The 26,453-nt window shown below is 40.7% G+C and overlaps 5 non-coding genes across 5 annotated transcripts; 1 reads left to right on the forward strand and 4 right to left on the reverse strand.

The window, feature by feature from the left end:
• Positions 1-1,100: 1,100 nt before the first annotated feature.
• On the reverse strand, positions 1,101-1,174 carry Trnas-cga (transfer RNA serine (anticodon CGA)). Its single transcript has one exon. It is a non-coding gene; the product is annotated as a tRNA-Ser (tRNA).
• Positions 1,175-1,402: 228 nt separating this feature from the next.
• Positions 1,403-1,476, reverse strand: Trnas-cga (transfer RNA serine (anticodon CGA)). The gene has a single exon. It is a non-coding gene; the product is annotated as a tRNA-Ser (tRNA).
• Positions 1,477-1,704: 228 nt separating this feature from the next.
• On the reverse strand, positions 1,705-1,778 carry Trnas-cga (transfer RNA serine (anticodon CGA)). The gene has a single exon. It is a non-coding gene; the product is annotated as a tRNA-Ser (tRNA).
• A 228-nt stretch (positions 1,779-2,006) lies between these two features.
• Positions 2,007-2,080, reverse strand: Trnas-cga (transfer RNA serine (anticodon CGA)). The gene has a single exon. It is a non-coding gene; the product is annotated as a tRNA-Ser (tRNA).
• Positions 2,081-2,299: 219 nt separating this feature from the next.
• On the forward strand, positions 2,300-2,373 carry Trnas-cga (transfer RNA serine (anticodon CGA)). The gene has a single exon. It is a non-coding gene; the product is annotated as a tRNA-Ser (tRNA).
• Positions 2,374-26,453: the final 24,080 nt, after the last annotated feature.

The following is a 26,453-nucleotide window of genomic DNA, read 5'->3' on the forward strand; positions in this document are numbered from 1 at the left end:
CAGTGTTTCCTGTCGATCTTGGGAGTTTGCTTACACAAACCTAAGTACAGCGTCGGTGCTGAAAGTTCCGAGACTGATGTTATTGCTGGCGTATAAGTGACGTCAGTGCAGTAACTACAGTGTCAGCTTGAACTAAAAACCGTAAACTGAAGTGAATACGACAAGTGAGTTGTGAGCTAGCATTGTTAAATAGTGCACGTGCGACTGTAGTGTGACAGCGTGACATAAATAGCAATAGAACAACATTTATATATGAAATGTTCAAGACATTCTGAGATTCTCCATAATATTTTGAAGAAGAGAAATGTGTGTGCAAAGTCCGTTTCCACGCCATAGCTCAAGAACAAAGACAATTACTTGCGGTCACCTGCCGTGACTTGATTGAAATGCAAAACGCAGACAGTTTCTTTCCGGAAAAATCATCATGGGTAACGAGGCTCGTGTCATGAATACGAACCTACTGCAAAACGACAAAGTTCAGAAATTGACATGAAGGTTCAACGCTTTGACGACATAACCGATAGTCAGGCCACTGCGACCCACAACTTAAGGGGAGACTCAAATGGCTCTGAGCAGTATGGGACTTAACATCTGAGGTCATCAGTCTCCTAGACTTAGAACTTCTTAAACGTAACTAACCTAAGGATGTCACACACATCCATGCCCGAGGCAGGATTCGAACCTGCGACCGTAGTGGTCGCGCGGATCCAGACTGAAGCGCCAAGAACTGCTCGGCCACATCGGCGGGTAACTTAAGCGGAGGTTTACTATCTTTGGCCCAAAAAAATCATGTTCTTTCAGAATGTTTGTCTCGGGATGTGTTATAGATATCAACGTCAAACTTGGTCAAAATGTTTATTCACACTGAGAAATATTTTCGACGGCAAATGTCGAAGAGCAAAGGCGGAAGTGACGAAACAAAATCTCTGTGTAGACCTCCACCCGTGGTATGTCACAGATCACCCGGCTCGGCTGAAATCAAAATGAAGTTGACGTTGGCGAAATGTATAAGATTCTTTAGGAGTTGTACCTCGCTTAAGTTATTCGGAACATAGGAAACAAAATATTGATATGAAACTTCCTGGCAGATTAAAACTGTGTGTCTCGGTCGAGACTCGAACTCGGGACCTTTGCCTTTCGCGGGCAAGTGCTCTACCAACTGAGCTACCGAAGCACGACTCACGTCCGGTACCCACAGCTTTACTTCTGCCAGTATCCCGTCTCCTACCTTCCAAACTTTACAGAAGCTCTTCTGCGAACCATGCAGAACTAGCACTCCTGAAAGAAAGGATATAGCGGAGACATGGCTTAGCCACAGCCTGGGGGATGTTTCCAGAATGAGATTTTCACTCTGCAGCGGAGTATGCGCTGATATGAAACTTCCTGGCAGATTAAAACTGTGTGTCTCGGTCGAGACTCGAACTCGGGACCTTTGCCTTTCGCGGGCAAGTGCTCTACCAACTGAGCTACCGAAGCACGACTCACGTCCGGTACCTACAGCTTTACTTCTGCCAGTATCTCGTCTCCTACCTTCCAAACTTTACAGAAGCTCTTCTGCGAACCATGCAGAACTAGCACTCCTGAAAGAAAGGATATAGCGGAGACATGGCTTAGCCACAGCCTGGGGGATGTTTCCAGAATGAGATTTTCACTCTGCAGCGGAGTATGCGCTGATATGAAACTTCCTGGCAGATTAAAACTGTGTGTCTCGGTCGAGACTCGAACTCGGGACCTTTGCCTTTCGCGGGCAAGTGCTCTACCAACTGAGCTACCGAAGCACGACTCACGTCCGGTACCCACAGCTTTACTTCTGCCAGTATCCCGTCTCCTACCTTCCAAACTTTACAGAAGCTCTTCTGCGAACCATGCAGAACTAGCACTCCTGAAGGAAAGGATATAGCGGAGACATGGCTTAGCCACAGCCTGGGGGATGTTTCCAGAATGAGACTTTCACTCTGCAGCGGAGTATGCGCTGATATGAAACTTCCTGGCAGATTAAAACTGTGTGTTTCGGTCGAGACTCGAACTCGGGACCTTTGCCTTTCGCGGGCAAGTGCTCTACCAACTGAGCTACCGAAGCACGACTCACGTCCGGTACCCACAGCTTTACTTCTGCCAGTATCTCGTCTCCTACCTTCCAAACTTTACAGAAGCTCTTCTGCTAAGCCATGTCTCCGCTATATCCTTTCTTTCAGGAGTGCTAGTTCTGCATGGTTCGCAGAAGAGCTTCTGTGAAGTTTGGAAGGTAGGAGACGAGATACTGGCAGAAGTAAAGCTGTGGGTACCGGACGTGAGTCGTGCTTCGGTAGCTCAGTTGGTAGAGCACTTGCCCGCGAAAGGCAAAGGTCCCGAGTTCGAGTCTCGACCGAGACACACAGTTTTAATCTGCCAGGAAGTTTCATATCAGCGCATACTCCGCTGCAGAGTGAAAATCTCATTCTGGAAAATATTGATAGTTGGTGGATCGGAATAAAAGTGGTGCAACTCCGACACAATTTAGTTAGCATCGCCGGAAACAATGAAGCCAATCGGTTCACTAGATTTTAAGTTACATACCGCGCGATACAAAAAAAAGTCATTTCGAGAGCGGTAGCGTTCTCGCTTCCCACGCCCGGGTTCCCGGGTTCGATTCCCGGCGGGGTCAGGGATTTTCTCTGCCTCGTGATCACTGGGTGTTGTGTGGTGCCCTTAGGTTAGTTAGGTTTAAGTAGTTGTAAGTTCTAGGGGACTGATGACCATAGATGTTAAGCCCCATAGTGCTCAGAGCCATTTGAACCATTTGAATCATTTCGAGAAAAACGCGTTTGAAGTTTTGGATACATATAAAAGGAATATTATGCAACTTACGATCAATTTGCTATTCCGGGTCCTTAAAATAGTCCTTCCTCTTCCTCATAGAGGGCGTTCTGCTCAGTCTGGGCCATCCTGCGCTGCTCCATAGCCGCTCGTACGCCCGGTGACGAGCGGTTTTCGTCCGCTTGTATCCGGTGGTCGTCCGAATGCTTGGCGAACTGTGTCGAATAGAGTCCCAGAGTGACGCCATCGTTGTCATGGTCTTCAGATTTGCTGAATACCCTTGGTTGAAGCTGCTCACTGCCAGAAAATTCGTAATCTCCAGAGTCTTCGCACCAGAATACCAATGGTTGGGGGCTAACATCCAATCACACGCGTTTAAACTTTCATTCGAATTTTGTGTGTTTCCTCCCAAGCACCGGTACAATAACTCGTCCTCCGAAAGGGCCTCGTAGATCGGATGGATCATTTTCACTTCTTTGGAGAACGGCTGGTCGTGTTGATATTCGTCCAGATGTCCGGTGGCCTCTGCGATGCGCCACTTGCACCAACTAGTTTCCCTAACCGGACGATTTTGGTGTTGTGGGTGGTCATCCGCTGGACACTTGTGGCAATACGTTGCCAAAATTGCCTTCTCTATCCGTTACACCGAATTGAAATGCCGTCGGACTGCCAAGCCGCTGTACGTCGTAAGCGCCTTGGCCCTTTTTCAGTTTTAGTCGTGGGCAAGCACATAGAACAATTTTTCGCGGCTACAAAGTCGAAATTCCCAAAACAAAACTAGTGTTTGACAAACGCCAATTTCAGGCAGGTGCATTTTTTTGTTCAACCGTGAATAACAAACGTTTCCGTTCCATATTCGGAAAAACTGTTTCAGGGGTGGATTCTAAACAGTTTCATGCATCCAAAACAGCAATTAAAAAAAATTGATTGTTTGAACCAAAAGATAGTATCCATCCCCTTAAACAGCATACCAAGGGAGGAATTTTTCTGACGGTTTCAGGTGGTTTTATAACCGTCCTGCGCGCTGTACTCAAGCATTAGAATAATTATCTTAGTTTTTTTTTTTTATTTTCTGTCCATCCAGTCTCGAAGTTTTTTGTGCTACCGTGGTAGGTGGCCATTGTTTACGTCAATAACAATTTGTAGAGTTGCCTGAAGAGCGAGCGTAATTCTGTTCATATTGTTCTGTACCTAACAGGAGTCAACATGAAATTAACGCATTCTTGTATGTGTCTCTTACTACTAATTTACCCTTCTACTGCTCTTTTCAGGTCCAGTCTTAATTATTCTTGAAGATCAGTACAGATCGTAAGCCCTCCTTCACTAATTATAAGTAGTCGGAGTTATTCCTAAAGTTTTGGCTATCGGACCTTTATGGGAGATATTTGCAACACACCACGGTCACATAGGACATAAACTGCAACCTAACTGTGAGTGACGTGCATGTAATTATCTACTACAATATTAATCATAAATGATGGTATGAATCATCTGCTGTAAAATATTATGTCTTCGTAAGTAATATATTCAACTTTTAACAGCAGAGCTACACCTAAACATATCTCACTCTTTCACATCGATGAAGTTCACAAATTAAAATCCATTCAGTCATGAAACACAAAGACTCTTTACCCTTAATATGTTAATTAATTTCACCCCTCAGTACAACCAGAAAACATTTTCGAATTTAAGTTTGCGAATTTTTTGCTCCACACTCTTTCAATGGATGTTAATAGAGAGACGTAAACCCACTCCTGACATCGCGTTTTTTCGCTGCTGACTGGCCTTGCACACTAAGTCAGTCGAGGCTGAAACACAAAATATTTCCTGTGTATGTGACTCTCTGCTTCCACTGTATTACAATCTGAATTACATTACAGCATCCCTTCGTCTCCCACGCCAGCCGCTGTGGCCGACCGGTTCTAGGTGCTTTAGTCTGGAAAAGCGCTGCTGCTACGGTCGCAAGGTCGAATTCTGCCTCTGGCATGGATGTGTGTGATGTCTTAGGTTAGTTAGGTTTAAGTAGTTCTAATTCTAGGGGACTGATGACCTCAGATGTTACGTCCCATAGTGCTTATGGCCTTTTGAACAGGGCCATTCGAACCATTTGTCTCCAATGATTAAAATACGGTATCGTCAATCGATAAACGGTCTTCTTTTCCGCAGTAATAAAGTCATAGATTTTCTTTCATCATATTAAGACGGGTACTCCTATAATACTTTCTGCAGGCCGTCTGACCCTTCTCAGTTCATACAGACATACTGAGAGTAATTCATTAGTGATTATGCCCACCATTTTTTGAGTCATTCATCTTCCTGCTGTTCTGAAGCGGGCTGCCACTAATTCCTTTCCTGTGCCAACATCTTCATTTCAGAGTAGCACTTGGAACCTGCATCCTCGGTTATTTGCTGCATGTACTCAAATCTCTGCCTTCCCCTACGGCTTTCACCACAATACAGCTCCATCTAGTCCATGGAAGCCATTCCCTTATGTCTTACCACAGGTCTATCATCGTGTCCCTTCTTTTTGTCAGTGAGTTCCATATATCCTTCCACGCCGTTTCTGCGGAGAACCTCCATAGTCTTTACCTTATCAGTGCACCTAATTTTCAACCTTCGTCTGTAGCACCACATCTCAAATGCTTGTATTCTCCTCCATTCCGGTTTTCCCACTGTCCTCGCATCACTATTACACAATGCTTTGGATCGAACATACATTCTCTGAAATTTCTTCATCAAATCTATGGTTAAGAATACATTTTTGCCAGTGCTATTCTGCTTCTTGTGTGCTCCTTGCTTTGTCCATCATGGTATATTTAGCTGTCTAGGCACCTAAATTAGTTAACTTCATCTACCTTGTGATCACAAATTCTGATGATTAAGTTTATGGTTGTTCTCATTTCTGCTGCTTTCAATGCTTTCGTCTCCCTTTCAGCTACTCTCAATCCTTAGCCTGTTCTCATTAGAGTGTTCATTCCAATCAATATATCCTGTAATTCTTCTTCTTTTTACTGAGGACTGGAATATCCTCAGTGACTCTTGGCATCTGTAGCCTTCCAGCTTGCATTTTAATCCCACTTTTCAGCTTCCCCTTTATTTACGTTATTGCTTCTTCGATGTACAGATTTAACAGCAGGGGCAAAAGGCTTGGGTTGTATGTCCTATTGCTACCTCTCGGTTCTTGTACGTATTATGTATGAACAATCTGTCCCTAGAGCTTACCCCTACTTTTGGCAGAATTACGAAAATGTTGCATCGTTTCACATTGTCGAACGCTGTCTCCAGATCGAGAGACCTTATGATCGTGTCTTAATTTTTCTTATCTACCCCAACGTCAGGACTGCCTGACTGGTGCCTTCACATTTCCTAAAGCCAAACTTCTCGTCATCACATCCTCGTTCTTATGTATATTATTCTTGTCATCAGCTTGGATGCATGAGCTATTAAGGTGACTGTGGTATAGTTCTCGCACTTATCACCTCTTGCAACATTCGGTATAGTTTGACTGAAGATTTTCCTGAAGTCATATCGTATCCCACCAGACTCATACATTCTATACACCGATATTAATAGTCATTCTGTTGCCACTTCCCCCCCCCCCCCCCAATGATTTCAGAAGTTCTGATGGTACGGAACCTATCTCTTCTGCCTTATTTGATCTGAAGTCTTTGAAGACTGTTTCACTTATGGGCCCCTTGTCTCTTCTCCACCGATTTCTATTTCTTCTTCTATCACGTTACAAACAAACCCCTCCCCCCCCCTCCCTATAGGCCTTGAATGCGTTACTTCCATTTACTCTCTGTCTCCTCTGTGTTCGACAGTTGGATTCTCATTGCAATTAATATTATCGCCCTGCTATTAAATCCACCGACGGTTGTTTTGACTTCCGTTTATGCTGAGTCAGTCTTGCCGACAATCATTTATTTTTCATTTTCTTAGTATTTTTCTTGCATTCATTTCACCTTAGCTTCGCTGCACTTCCTTTTCATTTCGTTCGTAAATGAATTGTATTTCTGCTTTCCTGAATTTCCCTAAATATTTTTCTGTACCCCTCTTTCTTCGTTCAACTTACAGTACTTCTTCTTAGCAATTAACTTACTTGTATTTATGTTTTCCTATCCCAATTCTGTGGTTGCCCTTTCTAGATATGTTCATTACTCTTCAACTACTGAGCTATTCATTATCATTGTATCTCTAATTCACCTATAGTTTTATTCATAAGCGTTTTCTACTGTTGTAGAGTCATATATCTTCCGCATCATTTGGTGATAGCTCCTTAGATGTTTTCTGATTTACGGTTATCCTGTTGTTCTGAATGTCGAAATCATAGAACTCTGTAATGGAACTAGACAATCTACTGGTGTTTTTCTATACAACCGCAGTCTTACTAACAACGTATTTATCTCAACTGATGATGACTTCATAAGGAGGCAAAACCAGTTTATGGTACTTCGGGTGAAACGTGGGGCTTCCAATGCGTAAACCAAATTATTAGCATAGTCTACACCGTTTCATTTTGCATTCAAAATTTGTTGAAGACATGGTTACTGTTATGTATAGTGTCTCGCTTGAGGGATAGTTAATATTCAGGTATATGACAGGAATGATTGTGCGAAGCAAAAGCTTTTCTATTGACATATGCCCCATTTCGAATGTCTCCACGGTAGAACACCAGCAATGTACGTTGTTATTGATTTTCAGTATTATTCAGCACATGGTCATCATTTACAGCGTTCGACAGCACTGTAGAGGAAACAATTCGATACACAACATTCCTGGTCCATCAAGTAGCCGAACTACCTCAAACTGGCCTACACGAAAATCGGAAAACTTCCGGAATAGGGCATATGTCCTTCACATGAGCGATCATGTCGTATCGCTGAAAACTGACTGTGTCCTCTGGGGACTGCTGTATCATTAAATGATAAACACACCACTACACGGTTTCTAAAATACTTCAACATTTCATTCTGGTATATTGAATGCCAGTGAGGTGTAAGGACAGGATTAATGTGTTCACCAGTACTATTACGTAAAACAAGGTGCTGCGCATGAGTAGCCAGTGTGAAGCAATATGATGGGTCGGGTGGACGCACCATTACACAGCAGATCTAGTACGTGAACGTAAAGGTATAGGGAGGGTTAAATATCTTTACAGCAAATATAGCGCAATTGTGCTAACAAACCTGTACGAATGGAGAGCGTATGAAGGCCATAGTGTCGATCAAGATAGAGAACTGGGCTGACCACGCTCTACACGACGATCAGCAAGCAAAACAGCACCGATCTTCGTTTGTACCCCTTTCATTCAAAAGCCAATGTTGACTCTTACCGTACTTTATCACCGCCTAAACGGCAACCCTCAGCCAGAATTCCCGACCTATGTACCACTGTCACTTCATAAGTCATACACGTGCCCAATTAAAACTGCCTAACTTCAGCTGCCAGTTATAGCATGTAGCTTCTCGTTCCAGAGCGCCTGTCAATCGCATGCCACTTCGGTGCTTTACGTCTCCCTAACCTACACCACTCATACCGGGGTACGTGATCGACATCTTAACGTGGAATCCGAATCGCATGTCATTCTTACACTGCGTACTTAAATGTAGCCTGAAATATTCTTTGATTTCAGCGGGTTCGATCCCCGGTCCTCCCGATTCCTACGCACATGCCTTATCTCTAGACCACCAGGAAAACTTTCTAAGGTTATATGACACATCCGCACTGATTTCCACTTACAAGCTGCAGGAATCGTTGTTTTTCAAGAGTATTGTTTCGTAAACGTAGCTTCTATCTACCGTTGAGTACGACTGAATCTGCATTTGTGCTGAATACAGTTTTAGTACAGAACTGTGAATACAAATAGGAATGTGTAAAAACTATTATTCTTATTTTTATAAGTCTTCAGTCCAGTAACTCACTGACTGGGCTGAGTGCATGTTGCACCCTAATAATCTACATCTACATCTACGTGGATACTCTGCAAATCACGTTCAAGTGCCTGTCAGAGGGTTCATCGAACCACCTTCACTATTCTATATTATTCCAATCTCGTATAGCCCTCGTGAAAAGAATGAACACCTGTGTCTTTCCGTACGAGCTCTGATTTCCCTTGATTTATTAAAATATCACTCTCCACTGAGCAGGCTTTGAGCAGTTCTTCACTCCATCTCCACACAATCTACTATATGTTGCTTCAGTAGTAAACCCCATTATTTCACGGTCTTCCTGTATACGAAACGAAAATGTTGGCTCATATGATCCAATGAAGTAAATTTCATGTGGGCAAATCATTTGCTGTATAATGGAACACCTTCAACTTGTTTCTTCTGTTTCACTTTAGCTGGGGCTTTGTATCTTAACACATTCTATCCCCCCAGAAATGATTTCAGTTCTCTAAACTCTTGTTTTGGAGCATCTGCTGCGATAAATACTGTGTCCAACTCCAAATTGTTTAACAACTCGGAGATCTGTGGGGCTGCTCCCTTGATACGGGGTACATCTTTTGCTCTTGCCCAAACAAAATCTTTTCTTCTCAGATGTACACACAAGTATGGTCCACCGTGTGCTTCAGAAAATCCCTTTTCCATCTTGCAGCCCCTTGGCCTTACTGTACCATCAGTGACATCATCAGAGTCAAGAAAATCTTTCCTGGATTCTGTTGCTATCTCAATAAGTGCCAATGCAAATTTCATACTCCTCCTTACTTCCCAGTATACTTTATCACCAAATGCATCATACAGAGAAATTTCTGCATGATCAGTCATGACTGCTCTGTTATGTATGTTTTACAGAATGTCAACCAGAAGCGAGCCATGTCCACGAAAAGAAATGCGTTTCAGATCTGTAGCTGTGAGGTTTGAATAGCCCCAGAAGTTTCCTCTCCACATCCCATCTTTTGTTCCCTTCCTGTAAGGAATGCTCTGGGGGCACTCATCAATACTATATCTTTCTTCAAGATTTTCATCTTTCCATAGGTCCTTTGGGTGTTGCAGATAGAAAACATGGTCAAATATGGTTGTGTTTACTTCGAGTAAAAAATTTGTCATTTCCACAAGTGAGGTAAATTTTTTGAGGCTCTCTATGTCATTTCCTAAACTGGGGTAATTTTTTTGAGGCTCTCTATGTCATTACCATGGTATTAACCTTTTGGACAACTTTTCCTTTGTTACTGAAATTCTGGGAGAGAATTTTTGGGTTTCAGTGTACACTCGATTTGTCTGCCGGTGGCGTCATACGAAATGTGGTGGCCGCCCTGAGTACAGCTATGGAATAAGCAGCGTGCAGTCGTCTGCAACTCGTGGATTACGTCGGCTCCAACGACGCCTGCCGCATGGGTTCTGAGGCCATCTTCAGTTCATACAGACGGCTGGCAGAGGTGGTGAAGACTGTTGGCCTCACGCTCCGGGTGCTACCAGAGTTCGCAATTTGCAGCATTGTTCCAGAGTTCATGTGAGTCCCTTGATATGGAGCCGAGTGGAGAAGGTCTGACGGACTTGGATGCCGGTTTGTAGACCTGTACGATCGGGTGAAGATTTGTAAGACGCCCCTTGAAAGATATGGCGGCACTAAACAAAGGAAGCAGTTGCTCAGGTGGAAGAGTACTTGTGGCGTGCAATTGAATTCTTTTTTAGGCTATACAGTACTTTACACAGCAGCAGAAGTCACACAGCGTTCGGACTAAAGACACATCGAGTGTCAAAATTTGCTCAGTAAACTCTCGAACAATTCGTAACAAAGTTCCCGAATTTACTGCCCCCGGGAAAGCTTTCGCAATGAAATTATTCTTGGGTTCGATAGCTGGCTGATATTTAGCGATTCGTGGAAAGTATATCGGAAAAAGATTAGAGGCCGCAGGAGAGGATGTGTTCATGTGTTGCAGTTGACAAAAATAGTGTGTCTGTTGCGGACGAAGGTAAATGTAACGTGAAGTTATCTGGTCGCGTCAAACAGGTGTCGGTCAAACCAAGTTAATTGTTGCATTCCCCGCCACCCGATTCCACTGTGGCAGCTCTAGAGTCATTTAAAGTAAGTCTACGGTCAGTAGCGCTTAAACACCGAGATAATGCAATACTAGTAGCAGATGACTTTAACCTACCTAGTATTGACTGGGATGTCTATGGATTCCTTGCGAAATACTTTTGAACATGTTTTCTGAAGAAGTCTTAGGCAGCTAGCTCATCCGCCCACACACAATGGAAATACCTCACATCTCGCTACAGATGGGACGTACCTTATCGATAAAGTCAGTATAGAAACGGGGATTTAGCGATCATGATATCATTATAGCAACAATGGTTACCAACATTAATAAATCAGACAAGAAGCCTAGGAAAGTTTATCTGCCATTTAGAGTAGATAAGCAGTTCTTAGCATTTCACTTAGAAGGTGAACTGACGTCTCTTAGTTCCAGTAAAATGGATTCAGAGGGATTATGGGGAAAGTTGAAGCAGATCGTAATTTGCGGTGCCCAGTAAGTGGGTAAAAGATGGAAAGGACCCATCATGGTTTAATAAATAATTTCGGAAGAAGCTGAAGAAGAAGAGGCTTAAGCACCTTCATATTAAAAGAGAACGCACGAATGACGACAAGCAAAGGTTTGTAGAGATTTTTAATAAATCGTTCACGCAGGAGAACAGTACAAGCATACCATCATTGACCATTAAACAGACTCCCATGTGGAAGACACAGTGATAAGCATCCCTGGCGTTCTGAAGCAACTGAAATATTGAAAGCAAATAAATCACCATGTCCGGATGGAGTCCCATTTCGGTTTTACAAAGAGTACTCTACGGCATTGGCTCCTTACCTAGCTTGTATTTATCGCTAATGTCATGTCCAGCGCAAAGACCTAAGCGACTGGAAGAAAGCTCAGGTGACTATTGTACATACGAAGGGTAAAATAACGAACTTGCGAAGTCACAAACCAATAACCCTAACTTCGTTCTGCTGCAGAATCTTTGAACATATTCCCATATCGAATACAACGAATTTTCTTGTGACAGGGAAGCTTTTGTCCACAAATCATTTGGTTTTAGAAAGCATCGGTATTGCGAAAGTCAGTTTGCCCCTTTGTCACATGATATAGTGCGAATTATGGATAAAGAACAACAGGCAGATTCGATATTTCTAGATTTCCAGAAGGCATGTTGAGACGTGCTTGGCTCGTGGCTATGCGTGTATTGCTCTTCATCTTGTTTTTGAGGTTCTGTCGTCTCGTTTTCCTTTAAATGGGATTTACTGGTGCCACTCAGTTGCTGGTTTGCTTGCCAGTGAGTGGCAGCAGCAGCGCTTATCTATAAGGGCATTCGTAACATCTCTGGAGCGACTGCTAGAAATTCCGAGTCGCCATGTGCCTGGATTTCAGTCGGGGACGGAGCGCCAGTGAGGCGCGGACAGCCAGTACTTGCCCGACCGTTTCCGGGCCCCTTCAATTGGTCATCTTGAGGGACGCTGGTTAGTTTCTTGCTTGTGCGGAGGTGTCGGGTGACCAATGGCCAAGAGTTCCCTCTGCGTGGTTGGGTCCGACCCAGTGTCTCCTGGTCGTCGTGTGTTCGAGTTGCGAACGAACATTAAGGCAGTCGGGAGGCAGCAGTTGTGAAGTCAGGGACGAAGCGCCAGTGATGTGCGGGCAGCCTGCATCGCCGACCGCTGGCGACACACATGAACTGTCTGACGGGAGGAGAATGGGGCGGGACAACCGTTAGTTGGTCGTTGGGTCGGTCATCTCATCGGACGACGTGTATTTGGTCACCTACCGCTTGTGGAAACTCTCTGTGTGTCGAATTAATTCGCCCTTGTTGTTCCACAGTGATATTTTTAACGATTATTCGAGTTCACGTGAAACCCTGTGTAGCTTCTGTGATTTCCACTGAGCAGATGAATGCTGTTTGCGTACTGGAGTAGTCAGTCGGTCGGTTGAAATAGAGCAGTGAGTGTGTCAGGTGGTAGGAAATTGATTAGACTGTTGGTGGTTCTTGAGCCGTCCCTAGGTCGTGTTGCCACCTGATTTTTTAGTGGTACGCTTGGCTGCCTGTCTCACCTGAACTGTTGTTATAGTTTCCTCTGCAGGTCGATCCTTGGAACACTTCTGAGCATCACTGTTTGATGTTTGTAATTGTCATCTTATTTGGTCGCAGTTACTGTGCCAGGCCTTCAGCCGTATACGAATATTGTCTGTTTCCTGTTTAGTATATGGCCTTCAGCCGACCTGTATGACAACTATTCTAAGATTAAGGCTTGAGCCACGTTTCAATTAAAATTCTTGACTCTGAATTTGGGCCTTCAGCTGCGTTTGTTTCAGAATCTGTGGCTTTAATATGTATAAATCCTTGTCTGTAAGGTTTCTCTTTAATTATCTTGAATTCTTGAAATGGCCTTCAGCCGTGTTCTGTAAATTTTTATATTAAGGTTGTCTTCAATTATTCTTAAGTAATTTTTTGGGCCTTCATCCAACAAGATATTTCAGATTTTCTTAAGGTGCTTTTCTGTAGTACTGTGTAAAAGCTTATCTTTAAAGCCTCCCATTTATTATGTAAAGAAAAATTTTTATTGGGCTTTAAGCCGAAGAATTAACTTAAATTTTCCTTAATATGGCCTCTAGCCGGAATTAGTAAATGCTTGGCTTTTAAAGAATTTCCATAGCTGATCTGAAACATTATTTCGGCCTTTAACCGAGAAGATATTTTAATTTTACTTAAGTAAGGCCTTGAGCCGTTACTCTAAATCCTGGTGTTTTAAAAGCAATCATTTAAACGTATTCTGGAGAAATTACTTGGACCATCAGCCGTGAATTGGTCTTTGTTGTTTTAAAGAGAAAACTGTGCATTGGTTTGAGGAATAAAGTTGTGTGTGTTCTGGTATAACTAACAGTAATTGACCTTGGCCCCTTTCCACAACCTAATCGGCTCTGCCCTGCGAAACCAGATTTCACATGTGACATGGTTCGCCACTGAAGGCTGATAATGAAGATAGTAGCACATGCAATAAGTTCACAAATATTTGAGTGGCCCGAAGACTTCATAAGTAATACAAGTCAGTACGTTGTGCTTGCCGGCGAGTGTTCATCAGAGACGAGGGTATCTTCAGTTGAGCCACAGGAAGTGTGATGCGACCAATTTTGTTCTCTATATACATAACATGTTCAGCAATCTGCGATTGTTCGCTGGTAATGCCGTCATGTATGATAACGTATCGGGAAGATACACGACGACGTAGACACAGTTTATAGTTGCTGTGATGAATGTCAGCTAGCTCTAAATGTGGAGGAAGGTAAGTTAATGCGGATGATCATGAAGACCAACCTGTAATGATGGGATACAGCATTTTTAGTGTACTGCTTCACACAGTCACGTCGTTTAAACATCTGGGCGTAACGAAGCAAAGATAAATGAAATGGAAAGAGCATGTCAGGGCTGTGGTATGGAAGGCGAATGGTCGACTTCGGTTGATCGGGAGAATTTTAGGAAACAGTGGTTCACCTGTAAAGGGGACCGAATATTTGTAGTCAGTGCGACCTACTCTTGAATAGTGCTCGAGTGTCTGGGATCCGTACCAGGGTGGACTGAAAGAGTACATCGAGAGGTGCGAGATATTAGGGCTCATATGGAAGCATAGAGGCAATCACTTTTCCCTCGCTCTGTTTCCGGGTTTAACAGGAAATGACTAATAGTCGTATAGGGTAACATCCGCCACGTCCCGAATATTGATTTGCGAAGTTTCTATGTAGGTCTAGATGTATAGTGACTGCTTCAGTAAATGACGATCAAACACGTAACTTTGAGTAATATGATTGTTTGTGAGTAGGAAACTAGATTTAGAACATAATTGTGAGTATTCGTTCATCATTTGTTTCTCTACTCCGACTGCTTGAACTGAAAACATTTTATCTGGCTGAATCTGATGACTAAATTTGTGAGTAACTTGGAATATTTTGAGGTCAGATAGGGTAAATCTTTCGTAATATTAGGTTTTAGATTGATGACGTAGTACTCTAGTATTCGTGTTGTCATTTAGTCGAAGCACTTATGAATGTGTCTTGTTGCCTGCACTAAGTATCAGGAAGATTACACTGGACTTGGGAGTTGTCGTTATATGACATATTAATCCTCAGGATGTCACCTTACATTAATTTTACTGACTGTTAAATTACAACTGGACCAATTAAGTGGTCGTAATTTCACCTCTCATATCTCTTAAGAGGTGCTTGAAATTCTATTTAACTGCTCTTGTAATACCAATTAAAATTATTTTGTTGTCATTTAGAACAAATAATTCCACAAACGGTGACAAATTGCAGCATACAGATATTTCTAGTTTGTTTTTTATTTTGCCTTTAGCCTGGGGAATTCTAAATATTTCCACAGTTATCTGTTGGTTTATTTTAGGAAACTTTCAGTTTTCTTACAGTCTTGCTTTTTTCCGTTATCGGATTTGCACTCAGAGAAGTATTGGAAGATAGAAAATGTCACTCAGTGTGAATGATTCTTACGTCAATTGATAATATCACATAACAGATGAAAACCAAGGGTTTTACTATAGTGTTGTATCACTCACAGAATAATAACTTTAAAATCTAAAATCAGAAGATCGTATTGCAACATCAGTGCAGTGCAGGCATCTGCAGAAGGACAAAAAAGTAAACAGAACTGTGTTTTGTGATTAGCTGCAGGGAATGTTGAAGGGTATAAGGAAAATAACTATAACTTACAGTACACAATAAAATGCAAAGAGTGACAGTTCGCAAACATACTAGACAAACAAACTGATATAGCTGGAAAGAACTATGAACAGGGTAGAATATGATTCAACTGAACTTCAAACGTTTGGATTAAAAGTATTCAAAAACCTGCGTATTGGAATCAATGGGAAACAAAGCTTGATATAGTAACCGAAAAACAATGCTTACAGTGCTACAGTAAGCTATTTGTCAAGGAAGATTACCTCTGCTATATGAATACTATGAACGTTGAAACATACAAGTCAGTGAGAAGGACAGTCTTGGAAATTATTGTAAAGGATGCCAGGAACAGGAAATCTGCAGGTACAGATGGAGTAAATCTGGACCTCATAAAATATGCCATTATTAAATGGAAAAAAGATATTTGCTGGGGTAGAATTCAGAGGAATTGAGGGTAGTTAGAACTATAAGTGGGTACAAGAAAAGAGACAATAAAGACTACTCTAACTATAGGGCATACTGATTTTAAAAGCTGCTAATAGAAACTACTTTTACATCACTAAACGGAAACAACAGCCAATAGCAGAAAATTTTTTAGGAGGGAGCGATGTTTTAGTAAAGGCACTTATTGTGCTGATACAATATTTGTTGTAACACAAACTGGAAGGAAAGATAAGATAGTTCAAGTAAATGCAAGCTGTCGATCAGTTTGCCGCAAGAGAAAAAGCTGTTTCACTCTTCCTGGACTATGAGAAAACCTAGGATTAGGTAGGATGGATAAAATTGTGAGACATACTGTCTGCAAGGTCGCCGTATGTTCAATGAACGCCTTTAGGTCACTGTAAAATAACACTAAAATTAGTATCAAACGAGAGTTATTGGCTATATATATATATATATATATATATATATATATATATATATATATATATATATATATATATATTGCAACATCAGTGCAGGCACGCATCTGCAGAAGGACAAAAAAATAAACAGAACTGTGTTTTGCGACTCAGAAGTAATTTGGCACTGGAAGTGTTAGTTGACATATACTCATTGTCGGGCTACCGATGATTGAACATTTTAGACGTACTCAATTTCTGACAGTACACATACTTGTATTCACTGGACGAATTTAAGCATTTCTTTGCCGTTTAAGTGATTTGATGCACTTCTAACTGCTTTTAGTTAGCATTGGTTCCTGAATGATTTGAATGACTGAATTGTCAAGAGATATGTCTTTGCTTGTTGCCCCTATAATTATACTGCAGGCCCTGTTGAATATGTTTTTCTTTGAAATTCTCAATTTGCTTATTAATTTGTTTGCTTATTTCGCTGATACGTCTATGTTAATTAAGGTGCCTGACGAATGATGAGTGCTTCCACAAGGTGTTAAAGTAACAGTGCATGACATAACCCCTCTTGCTCAGACGAGCCACATAAAAATTTAGGGTCATGTACTCGTCCTTCGTCCTTTGGTGGTTAGGAAGCAACGAATGAATATATATATATATATATATATATATATATATATATATATATTATAAAGACTCCTTTCTTACTAGGCTAATTACTGTTTAGCTCTACAGGGCATTTATACTGAAATGTTTCCCCACACCACCTAGTATTGTCTTTCTATGTGTGTGAGTAACTGTATGTTCACTGTTGTGGGTAAATACATACAGCATACACAGGGCGCTGTGTGAAACTGATAGCGATTACACGCTTCCGCTGTTGTAGAAATCTGCTCCAGATGCTGCAGATACCGTGTTGAGATGAAAGTGGTAACCAAAGTACGGAGAAATATTCTTCGGGGCTCTGATGCACAGCAATCAGATTGCTTTCAGTTCTGAGAAATGTCCAGCAACTATTGCGGATTTGAATGATCCATGAAGTGACTTCTTTTACGAAGAAAACATCGAACTATTTCACTAGAACTGAACGCTCCCGTCGGAACTGTTCTCAAGCTGGTGTTTATTAGCAAATCACAACAGCAGTACATCGCTGGGTGTATAATAAGACGTACCTTCTTGAAATGAACAATAGTTTATTGTTCTGTTAACTGATTTCCTTCCATATACACTTATATTTTACAACGTGAATCAAAAACTCGCAATGGCGTCGATTTTTTACATCACATGAATGGCTCTCGTCTCCTAAAATCACTCTTAACAAGAACAAAAAACCCTATATCCTAAGAATAATTATGTGAGCGCTGACCGCCACAGAGTAATAAACAATATCATTGTCTCTCTCTCGCACTGTCACAGCAAGTTACGCTGCACGATACATCATATATGCCCCTCTTGTGGACGAACGTTTTTGGGCAAAAACAAACACGAGCGTTCACACAACACTATATCGGTGATTGTTTATGACGCTGTATTAATTTCCACTAGAGTATTAATGTCCACTGTATTTCTTATGGTATTTTGGTATTAGTGAATAACTATCTAAACGTTAATTATAGATTTGGGTACATATACTGCTGACAAAGCCTGTGCTGAATTCCTGATGCAGCTTATACGCATAGCTTACATGCTTGCTTTTATTCATTTGTCGAGGATGGCATGGGATGAAATCAGAAACCTTTTTCGTCATCACTCAAAGCTTCTGTCACTCGCCTTGGGATGTCTCAAATGGATAATCTAGCCATTCGGCCAAGCCCCACAAAGGAAAACCAAGGAAAACCTCGGGGTAGATGAACCATCCTCGTATATCTGATTTGCAAAGAAAATTAATTGAATTACAATGGAAAATAAAAAAAATATTTACAATATGGATTTTTTTGAATGAATTTAAACATTGTTCAAAAAAGAAACACAACACTGTTAATCTTCTGTGTCTCGAGGTGAACCGTCGACGCGTTGGTTTACGTCCATCTACGATTCCCTTCTATCTGTCATCTCCGGGTAACTGATTGAATTCTATTCCCATTTCACCGTCTCCTCGTGGGTATTATGGTTTTCCGCATATGGTTAACATGAAAATAAAAGTCAGTGTAATTTCCGTGGAAAAGGTGTTTGATCTATGCTGAGCTGAAATAGAATCTAATCTAAAGTGCTTTCTAATTCTCTGTCCTGAATTCGAAATTTTCGGAAGTCGTAAGGTGTTCTTCCTTTCTATCAACAACCCTAGAATGCACTATACACAGATCCAACTGGTGCTGCCGTGTCAACTTATGCTCGTCATCTTTCAGATGGACTTTAACACTAGTTGATGTGCTTATAAATGAAAGGCATTCGCTCAGTTGGTAATTTCGCGAGCAACAATTGACATAACATAATTTACATACACAGGTATGTTACAACAATAGTACAATTATAAAGACAATGTTCATCACAAAAGATTGAAACAAAGTCATAGGCGTCCTATTAAAACTGAGAACGGGTTACCCCTTCCCAACAGCATGACTTCAGCTCAGCGAGTAAAAAAGCAAATACAAACATACACTGACATTGTTAAATTGACATAAGAAAAAATATCTTGCCATAGACCAGATTCATTTGAGTCACTAACCCATGGTCATTATGCATTGTGAAACCTGATTGAAGTTACTATCAACTAAATAAAAAAAATTTAAAAGAAATAATTCATACTATAGCTAAATTCTCTGCATACTGAAATGAAAACTTATCTTTACAGTAGAAAACAAATACATAATGTCTGCATATCTCTCGTACATTATGCCTGAAAAGAAAAACTAACTACTAAATTGCAAAAAGAAAGAACCTATCCTAAGTATGATTCATAGGTTTAATGAAAGTTCTCTAATCAATATTATTTGATAAGAATAGTATTTTCAATCTTCAGAATCTTCAGTCATCATGAAATTGCTTTAACAAGTGATGAGGATACATTCCTTTCACCTTTACATTCTTCACATCCTTCAAAACATAAGTTCCTGGATGGGGTATTTTGGTAATCACAAATGGTCCTTGATACGATAATTGCCATTTTGTGTTCCACTCAGTATATGTGAAGCCTTAAGATGAGTTTTTACTAAAACTTGGTCTTTCACTTAACATGTTTTTATTTTTCCAAGTCGATTGTCAAAATATATTTTCCTTTTTCTTGCCTTGTCCATTATATTGAGTAAGGATTGTCGTACTTTATTTTGTAGGTCTATTTTGTTAATAGCTACTTTAGGAATTGGTCGAATCCAGTCACTCTGTTCCTGTTTTCCAAACATCAGTTCGTATGGGGTGTGTTCTGTCGTAGTATGTGGCATATTGTTCACAATTTCCTGAAAATCGTGAAGATAATCGATCCATTTGGGTTGCTGGTTGTGACAATATGTTCTCATGAACCGGTTTAATTCACGGAAAATTCGTTCCAGGGGATTCGCCGAAGGGTGGTACACTGATGTTAGAATTTGTTTTATACCACAACTGGCTAATGTTTGCCTCCAGCGAAATCCAGTGAACATTGACCCATTGTCAGAAAGAATAGCCTCTCGTTTGCCTACCTTGACTATATAATCCTTGACCAGCTTCTTGGCAATGGATGCAGCAGTAGCTGATTTTAATGGATAATGTATGACATACTTAGTGAATATATCAAGAAAAGCTACAATATATTTGCATCCTCTCCTTGATGATGGTGGAGGACCACAGACGTCGACCGAAATGATTGACAGCGGTTTAGTGGGTATAATAGGATGTAGGAAATCTTTCACACAAAGCATCCTCCCCTTGATGATGGTAGAGGACCACAGACGTTGACCGAAATGATTGACAGCGGTTTAGTGGGTATAATAGCATGTAGGAAATCTCTCGCACAATAATTTACTGGTTTGGCTAGCTGACTAATTTTACATTTCCTTAACTGTCTGTGCACTTTCCTGCGAATGTTTGGGAAGTAGCAATATGCTTGAATCTTCCGAGCTCACTTTAATACTCCAAAATGTCCCCAAGTGATGTGCGTGTGCAAAATTAAGTCATTCTCATTCTTCTCGGGAATACACACCTTCCAATTATCTGAATCAAGATGCCCTTTGAAAAATAAGACGTCGTCCACAACTTTGTACAGTCTCTTCAGATCATCGTTTCCAGGCTTTGCTAAAGTTTCCTTTATTGAATGCCTACGAGGATCTTCATTCTGTAGTTTTTCCATGTTCTTACACATGTTAAGAAAGTGTTTCCCATATATTCTATCAGTCATTATAAGAACATTAAATTCGGACGGATTGTCCGTGATGTTGATAGTTGACATATCTCCATCTGGCATTCTAGACAGTGCATCAGCGATGAAATTATCCTGTCCGCTTAGGTATTTAATTTCAAATTGAAACTCTTGGAGTGAGAGCGTCCATCTTCCTAATCTTGGATGTAATAATTTACATGTTTGCAAAAAACTTAGCGCTTTGTGGTCACAGTATACTGTTGTCTTCGCTCCATATAAGTAATAGTATAATTTCTTAAAAGACCAGACTACGGCCAATGCTTCCCTTTCGGTATTCGTATATGTTCTTTCACAAACAGTTAAGAGTCGGCTAGCAAAAGCTATTGGACAGAAAGTTGATTTTCTACCTATCATCTTTACTTGGAAGAGGCATGAACCTATTCCAATATCCGAAGCATTTGCCATTAAACCGAATTCTTGCCTCATATCTGGATGACATAATATTTGTGAATTGACTAAGGCATGTTTTATTGCTTCAAATGCATTCTGACATTGTTGCGTCCACACCCACGGAGTATTTTTGCGCAACAAGCTGTACAACGGTTCTGCATTAATAAAGTGGTCGTGAATGAAACGCCTGGAAAAACAGACAACCCCGAGGAAGCCCTTTGACTGCCTTTTTGTTGTTGGAACTGCAAAGTTTTTGATTGCCTTTAGTTTCTCGGAGTCCGGTAAGATGCCTTTTCTATTTGTAAGATGACCCAAAAATTTGATTTTATCTCGAGCAAAATGGGACTTTTGCAGATTTGCGGTTATGCCTGCTTCCTTGAAACGTTCTAACACTCTTCTCAATAAATCGACGTGCTCCTTCCATTTGGTCGTAGCTATGAGCATGTCGTCCACGAACAAAGTTAAATTGCTTCGATGTGCAGGTCCCAATGCGTAATCTAGAGCATTTATAAAAACTCATGAGCTCACGTTTAGCCCGAAAGGTAAAACAATAAATTGATAGCTTCTACCTGCATGTACAAACGTGGTGTACTTTTTTGATGGTTTGTCTAGAGCCACCTGCCAAAATGAACTTCTCAGATCCATATTTGTTAAGTATTTCATCCCGTCGAACATTTGAATTAGCTCATCGATATTTACCGGATGAGTTCGCACGGGCACGATAATCTTATTTATCTGCCGTGCGTCTAGCACGAGACGAACTTTTCCTCCCTTTTTCGAAACAACATGAAGCGGACTACAGTATGGACTCGTCGAAGGTTCGATCAGATCCCATTCAAGCATCTGGTGGATTTCCGCATCAACTGCCTTTCGTTGGTGCCGCGGTACTGGATAAAAAATACGGCAGAAAACTTGGTGTGGTATCACATCTAAATGGCGTGTGTATCCCTTGATTACACCAAGTCTTTCTTGAAAGACTTCATGATATTCCTGTAGAAGATCATATAATTGCTTTCTTTGGTGTTGTTGCAAATATTCAGGTTCTTGCACCTTTTCATATACCATATCTTCAGGGTTTAAAACTGGTTGCAAGTAATTAATTTGGTAATACCGTACAGGTTTGCTATGTATCCACTTTATTTTCAGCTTTCGTCCCTGACAATACTTTCCATGGGTACTATATTCCCTGAGAAGATTCAGTTGATGTTTCTGATCCACTATTGTAAAACTGGCACGGCCTAGAGAAAAATCGATATGCCAATTTCTCTCTCTAAATTGATCTATACCAAGGATACAGTCCTCAACCAATTCTTCTATTACAAGGAACGTGCAATTTATAGCTACATTTCCTGTATCTAACTGGAGTTGAGTCTGCACTTTAATGTGAGAAGACTTATGACCAGTAGGATCTACAATTCTACAACATTGAACAGGAGAAATCGGTGGATTTGCTTTTTGAAGTATTCTTTGAAATAACTCCTCAGAAACGACATTTACTGCTGCTCCTGTATCTAAAGTAACTTGCACAGTAATGCCTTCAATTGCCGCCTGAATTTTCGCAACAGGTTCAGTGATATGTTCCTCTTGACAAGGCATTATATCCTGCTGAAGTTCTTCTATTAATAATCTGCCATCATTGTACCGAAAAGGATTGACGCTTGAATTTTCGCCCCTGAAAACTTCCTCGACTGCACCGTCGGAGCTTCTGACAGTCGAGTTTAGTTTGACGATAGTCCATTATTATTAGATGTCTGCTCCGTTACGTCGGTTATTATTGGTGGTTGATTTCTCCATTCATTTGCATTATCATTTGGTACCCAACCTGAAGTTTGTGGTTGGTTGTGTTATTCTTGGATTGGTTGCTGATATCGGCGTTTTTGCTGATAATTCCCTTCTTGATAGTATCCTTTCCTCTTCTTATTATTCTTCCTCCATTTCCGCTTATATGTTTGTTCACATTGTTGGTCATGATTACACTGGTCTGGATTTTCGTTACCAAATTTCACGTTTTTCTGGAAATAATTCACCTGTGGGTTTGGTGAATTGTGTGCAAAAGGTTTGTTTCCATACTGTTTGTTGTTACTATTGTATTTGTTAGGTTGGTAACTTGGTTGGTTATAGCGCACCCGTAATTCTTCGAACAGAATGTCTATTGAATCCAATGTGGCTAGAAAATCTTCCACATGTTGTTCAGGCACATGTAGAAGTTTTTCCTTAACTTCAAGTGGAAGTTTGCCCTTTAATAATCGAATGATATCCCGCGTCGGGATTGGTTCATTCCAGTATTTGCTTTTATTTATATACTTCTCGAAATACTTTCTTAAAGATCCATTTTTGAAAGAAAAAGGTTGTGGGTCAAAAACTTCCTTACGTAGTCTTTCTTGTACTCCCTTATTCCAGTATTTGTGCAAGAAAGCGCGTTCAAATTGGTCATAATCTTGACACCAATCGGATGCTTCTGACGCCCACATCAATCCATCTCCATGTATAAATCCTGCAACGTACATAATTTTTTGTTGCTCAGTCCACATTCGCGGCAATATCCCTTTAAATTGCTTGATAAATACCACGGGATTGATCGACTTCCTTTCGGGAATAAATATCTGGAATTGACGATGTTTAAGCATTTTTTCTTCATTCATAGTCACAGGTGTATTCTGGTGGCTACTTCGCGGTGAATGATAATCTCGATAATTTGTTTCTGGTAGATTACGTAAACATGCACCAATACATGGATATTGTTGCATGGATTCGGTTTCACTGGTTTCATCAGGAATAATGTCTGCTTTTGATAAACTGCAAGTAGTATGTGCCCCTCTAGTATTAACTAGACCCTGCTGGCATGCTTTTAATGTATTTTCTATCTTTGCTTTCCCAGCAGGAAATTCATCTCCTATATTCTCCTTAATCTCTTTAACTTCTGCTTTAAGTTGTTCTTGTGCAGCTTCGTTGTTAACTTGCACGTTAGAAACCGTTTCTTTCAAGGTTTTGTCAACATAATTTCGCACTGTCTCGGTTTGCGCTTTCGCCCAATCTTCAATGTCCTTAGAGAATGCGATCTTAAGTTCATTGAAAAGTTTGTCTATGTGTTTCTCGCCTTCGAGACTGAGAGTGTCTATCCTCCGAGTAAGCTCAATGACAGCTTGCTCGTTATCGTGCATAATTGTATTCACGTCTTGCGCAATAGTGTTCTGTACATGAATAACTTCTTCCACTTGATGATTTAGTGTATCTTGACGACATAAGATGTCTTTGTAATTGTTTGTTAATTCCTGATATTGTTGTTCTTGTGTAACTATGAGTTGTGCCTGACTGGCAATCAAGTAACTCTGCTTTGTTTCCAAACTCTGGAATTTTTCAGTAATCTTATCATTTATTTCTTTTAGTTTATTAGATTGCTCCTGAGCCAAATTAAATTGCGCACACTCCAATACTTGGAATCTACGATTCATGTCATTTGCAAAAGTGGATTGCGTAGTTTCCAATGCCTGGAATCTACGATTCATGTCGTTTGCAAACGTGGAATGTGCCGTTGCAAGATTAGATTGCGTGGTTTCCAATGACTGGACTCTACGATTCATGTCATTTGCAAACGTGGATTGCGTGGTTTCCAATGCTTTAATCCCTTGTGTTATGACAGTCAAACTTGACATCAGCTGGGATAACAAATCGGTATTCTCAGCAATTGGCGATTGCACCGTGCTTAATGAGGATTGTACCGACACAATTATCGGTACAGTCATCTCGTTTTCAGACGCGTCTGTGTCAGAGATGAAATTCATGTTGTTTGTTGGTTGCTGCATGTTTCTGTGGACTTCTTTCGACATATGAATGTCGGAACTAGCAACCGTTTGTGTCGACGGCGTCAGCGCATTAAATATTGCTGGTTGCTCAGGCGTAATCGACATATCGCTAACTACGGCGGTATTAAATTCTGTGGCACTAGTTGACGATGCATTCACACTATTTAATTAATTTTGGGGCAATGTGATGCGTGCTTGCTCATTGGCTTTGAACATAGATCTAGTCATCACCATGTAAATGAGCAATTGACAGTTTATCCTCTAAATAAGTCCTACAAAAGTGACTATTAAACTTTTACACAAGCAAAAAACGTTAATGTCCTAATGCTGTTAATGTACAGGTTACAATGCGACACAAACACAGTACATAGATAACACATAAAATATTGTCTTACTATATCTACTGAAATACTGGAATTCTAGTAAAAGTAATATAGCAACACTATTTATACTTAGAAAATTAATACATGAAAGGTCACTACAATGCATAAATGCTCAAGAAAGCTAGTAATTCAAATGTGGCCTTTTTGAAGTTTCTGCTCGGCTGCTGGGACGGCGCACTCGTTCTCTTCACAGGATACTCCCGCACGTTCAGTTAGCATGAAACATACAAAGGACCATAATGTAGTTACTCTATAAAACTAGACATATATACACACAATGAAACATTAATTACTAAATTACTAACATAGTTATATTGCAGGTTCACTATGAGTGTTGTATCAGGATCGTGTCCTGTCTAACGGTAGACATCGATAAAGACTCCTTTCTTACTAGGCTAATTACTGTTTAGCTCTACAGGGCATTTATACTGAAATGTTTCCCCACACCACCTAGTATTGTCTTTCTATGTGTGTGAGTAACTGTATGTTCACTGTTGTGGGTAAATACATACAGCATACACAGGGCGCTGTGTGAAACCGATAGCGATTACACGCTTCCGCTGTTGTAGAAATCTGTTCCAGATGCTGCAGATACCGCGTTGAGCTGAAAGTGGTAACCAAAGTACGGAGAAATATTCTTCGGGGCTGTGTTACACAGCAATCAGATTGCTTTCAGTTCTGAGAAATGTCCAGTAACTATTGTGGATTTGAATGATCCATGAACTGACTCCTTTTACGAAGAAAACATCGAACTATTTTACTAGAACTGAACGCCCCCGTCGGAACTGTTCTCAAGCTGGTGTTTATTAGCAAATCACAACAGCAGTACATCGCTGGGTGTATGATAAGACGTACCTTCTTGAAATGAACAATATTTTATTGTTCTATTAACTGATTTCCTTCCATATACACTTATATTTTACAATGTGAATCAAAAACTCGCAATGGCGTCGATTTTTTACATCACAAGAATGGCTCTCGTCTCCTAAAATTACTCTTAACAAGAACAAAAAACTCTATATTCTAAGAATAATTATGTGAGCGCTGACCGCCACAGAGTAATAAACAATATCTTTGTCTCTCTCTCGCACTGTCACAGCAAGTTACGCTGCATGATACATCATATTTAATATATATATATGACATAGATAGAAGCCGGAGATATTTTGCAGAAAACAGCAGTTGAATTCCTACATGTATCGAAACCAATGCTCTCAG

Source organism: Schistocerca serialis, chromosome 7 (assembly GCF_023864345.2).
Source record: "Schistocerca serialis cubense isolate TAMUIC-IGC-003099 chromosome 7, iqSchSeri2.2, whole genome shotgun sequence".
Taxonomy (NCBI): Eukaryota; Metazoa; Arthropoda; class Insecta; order Orthoptera; family Acrididae; genus Schistocerca; species Schistocerca serialis.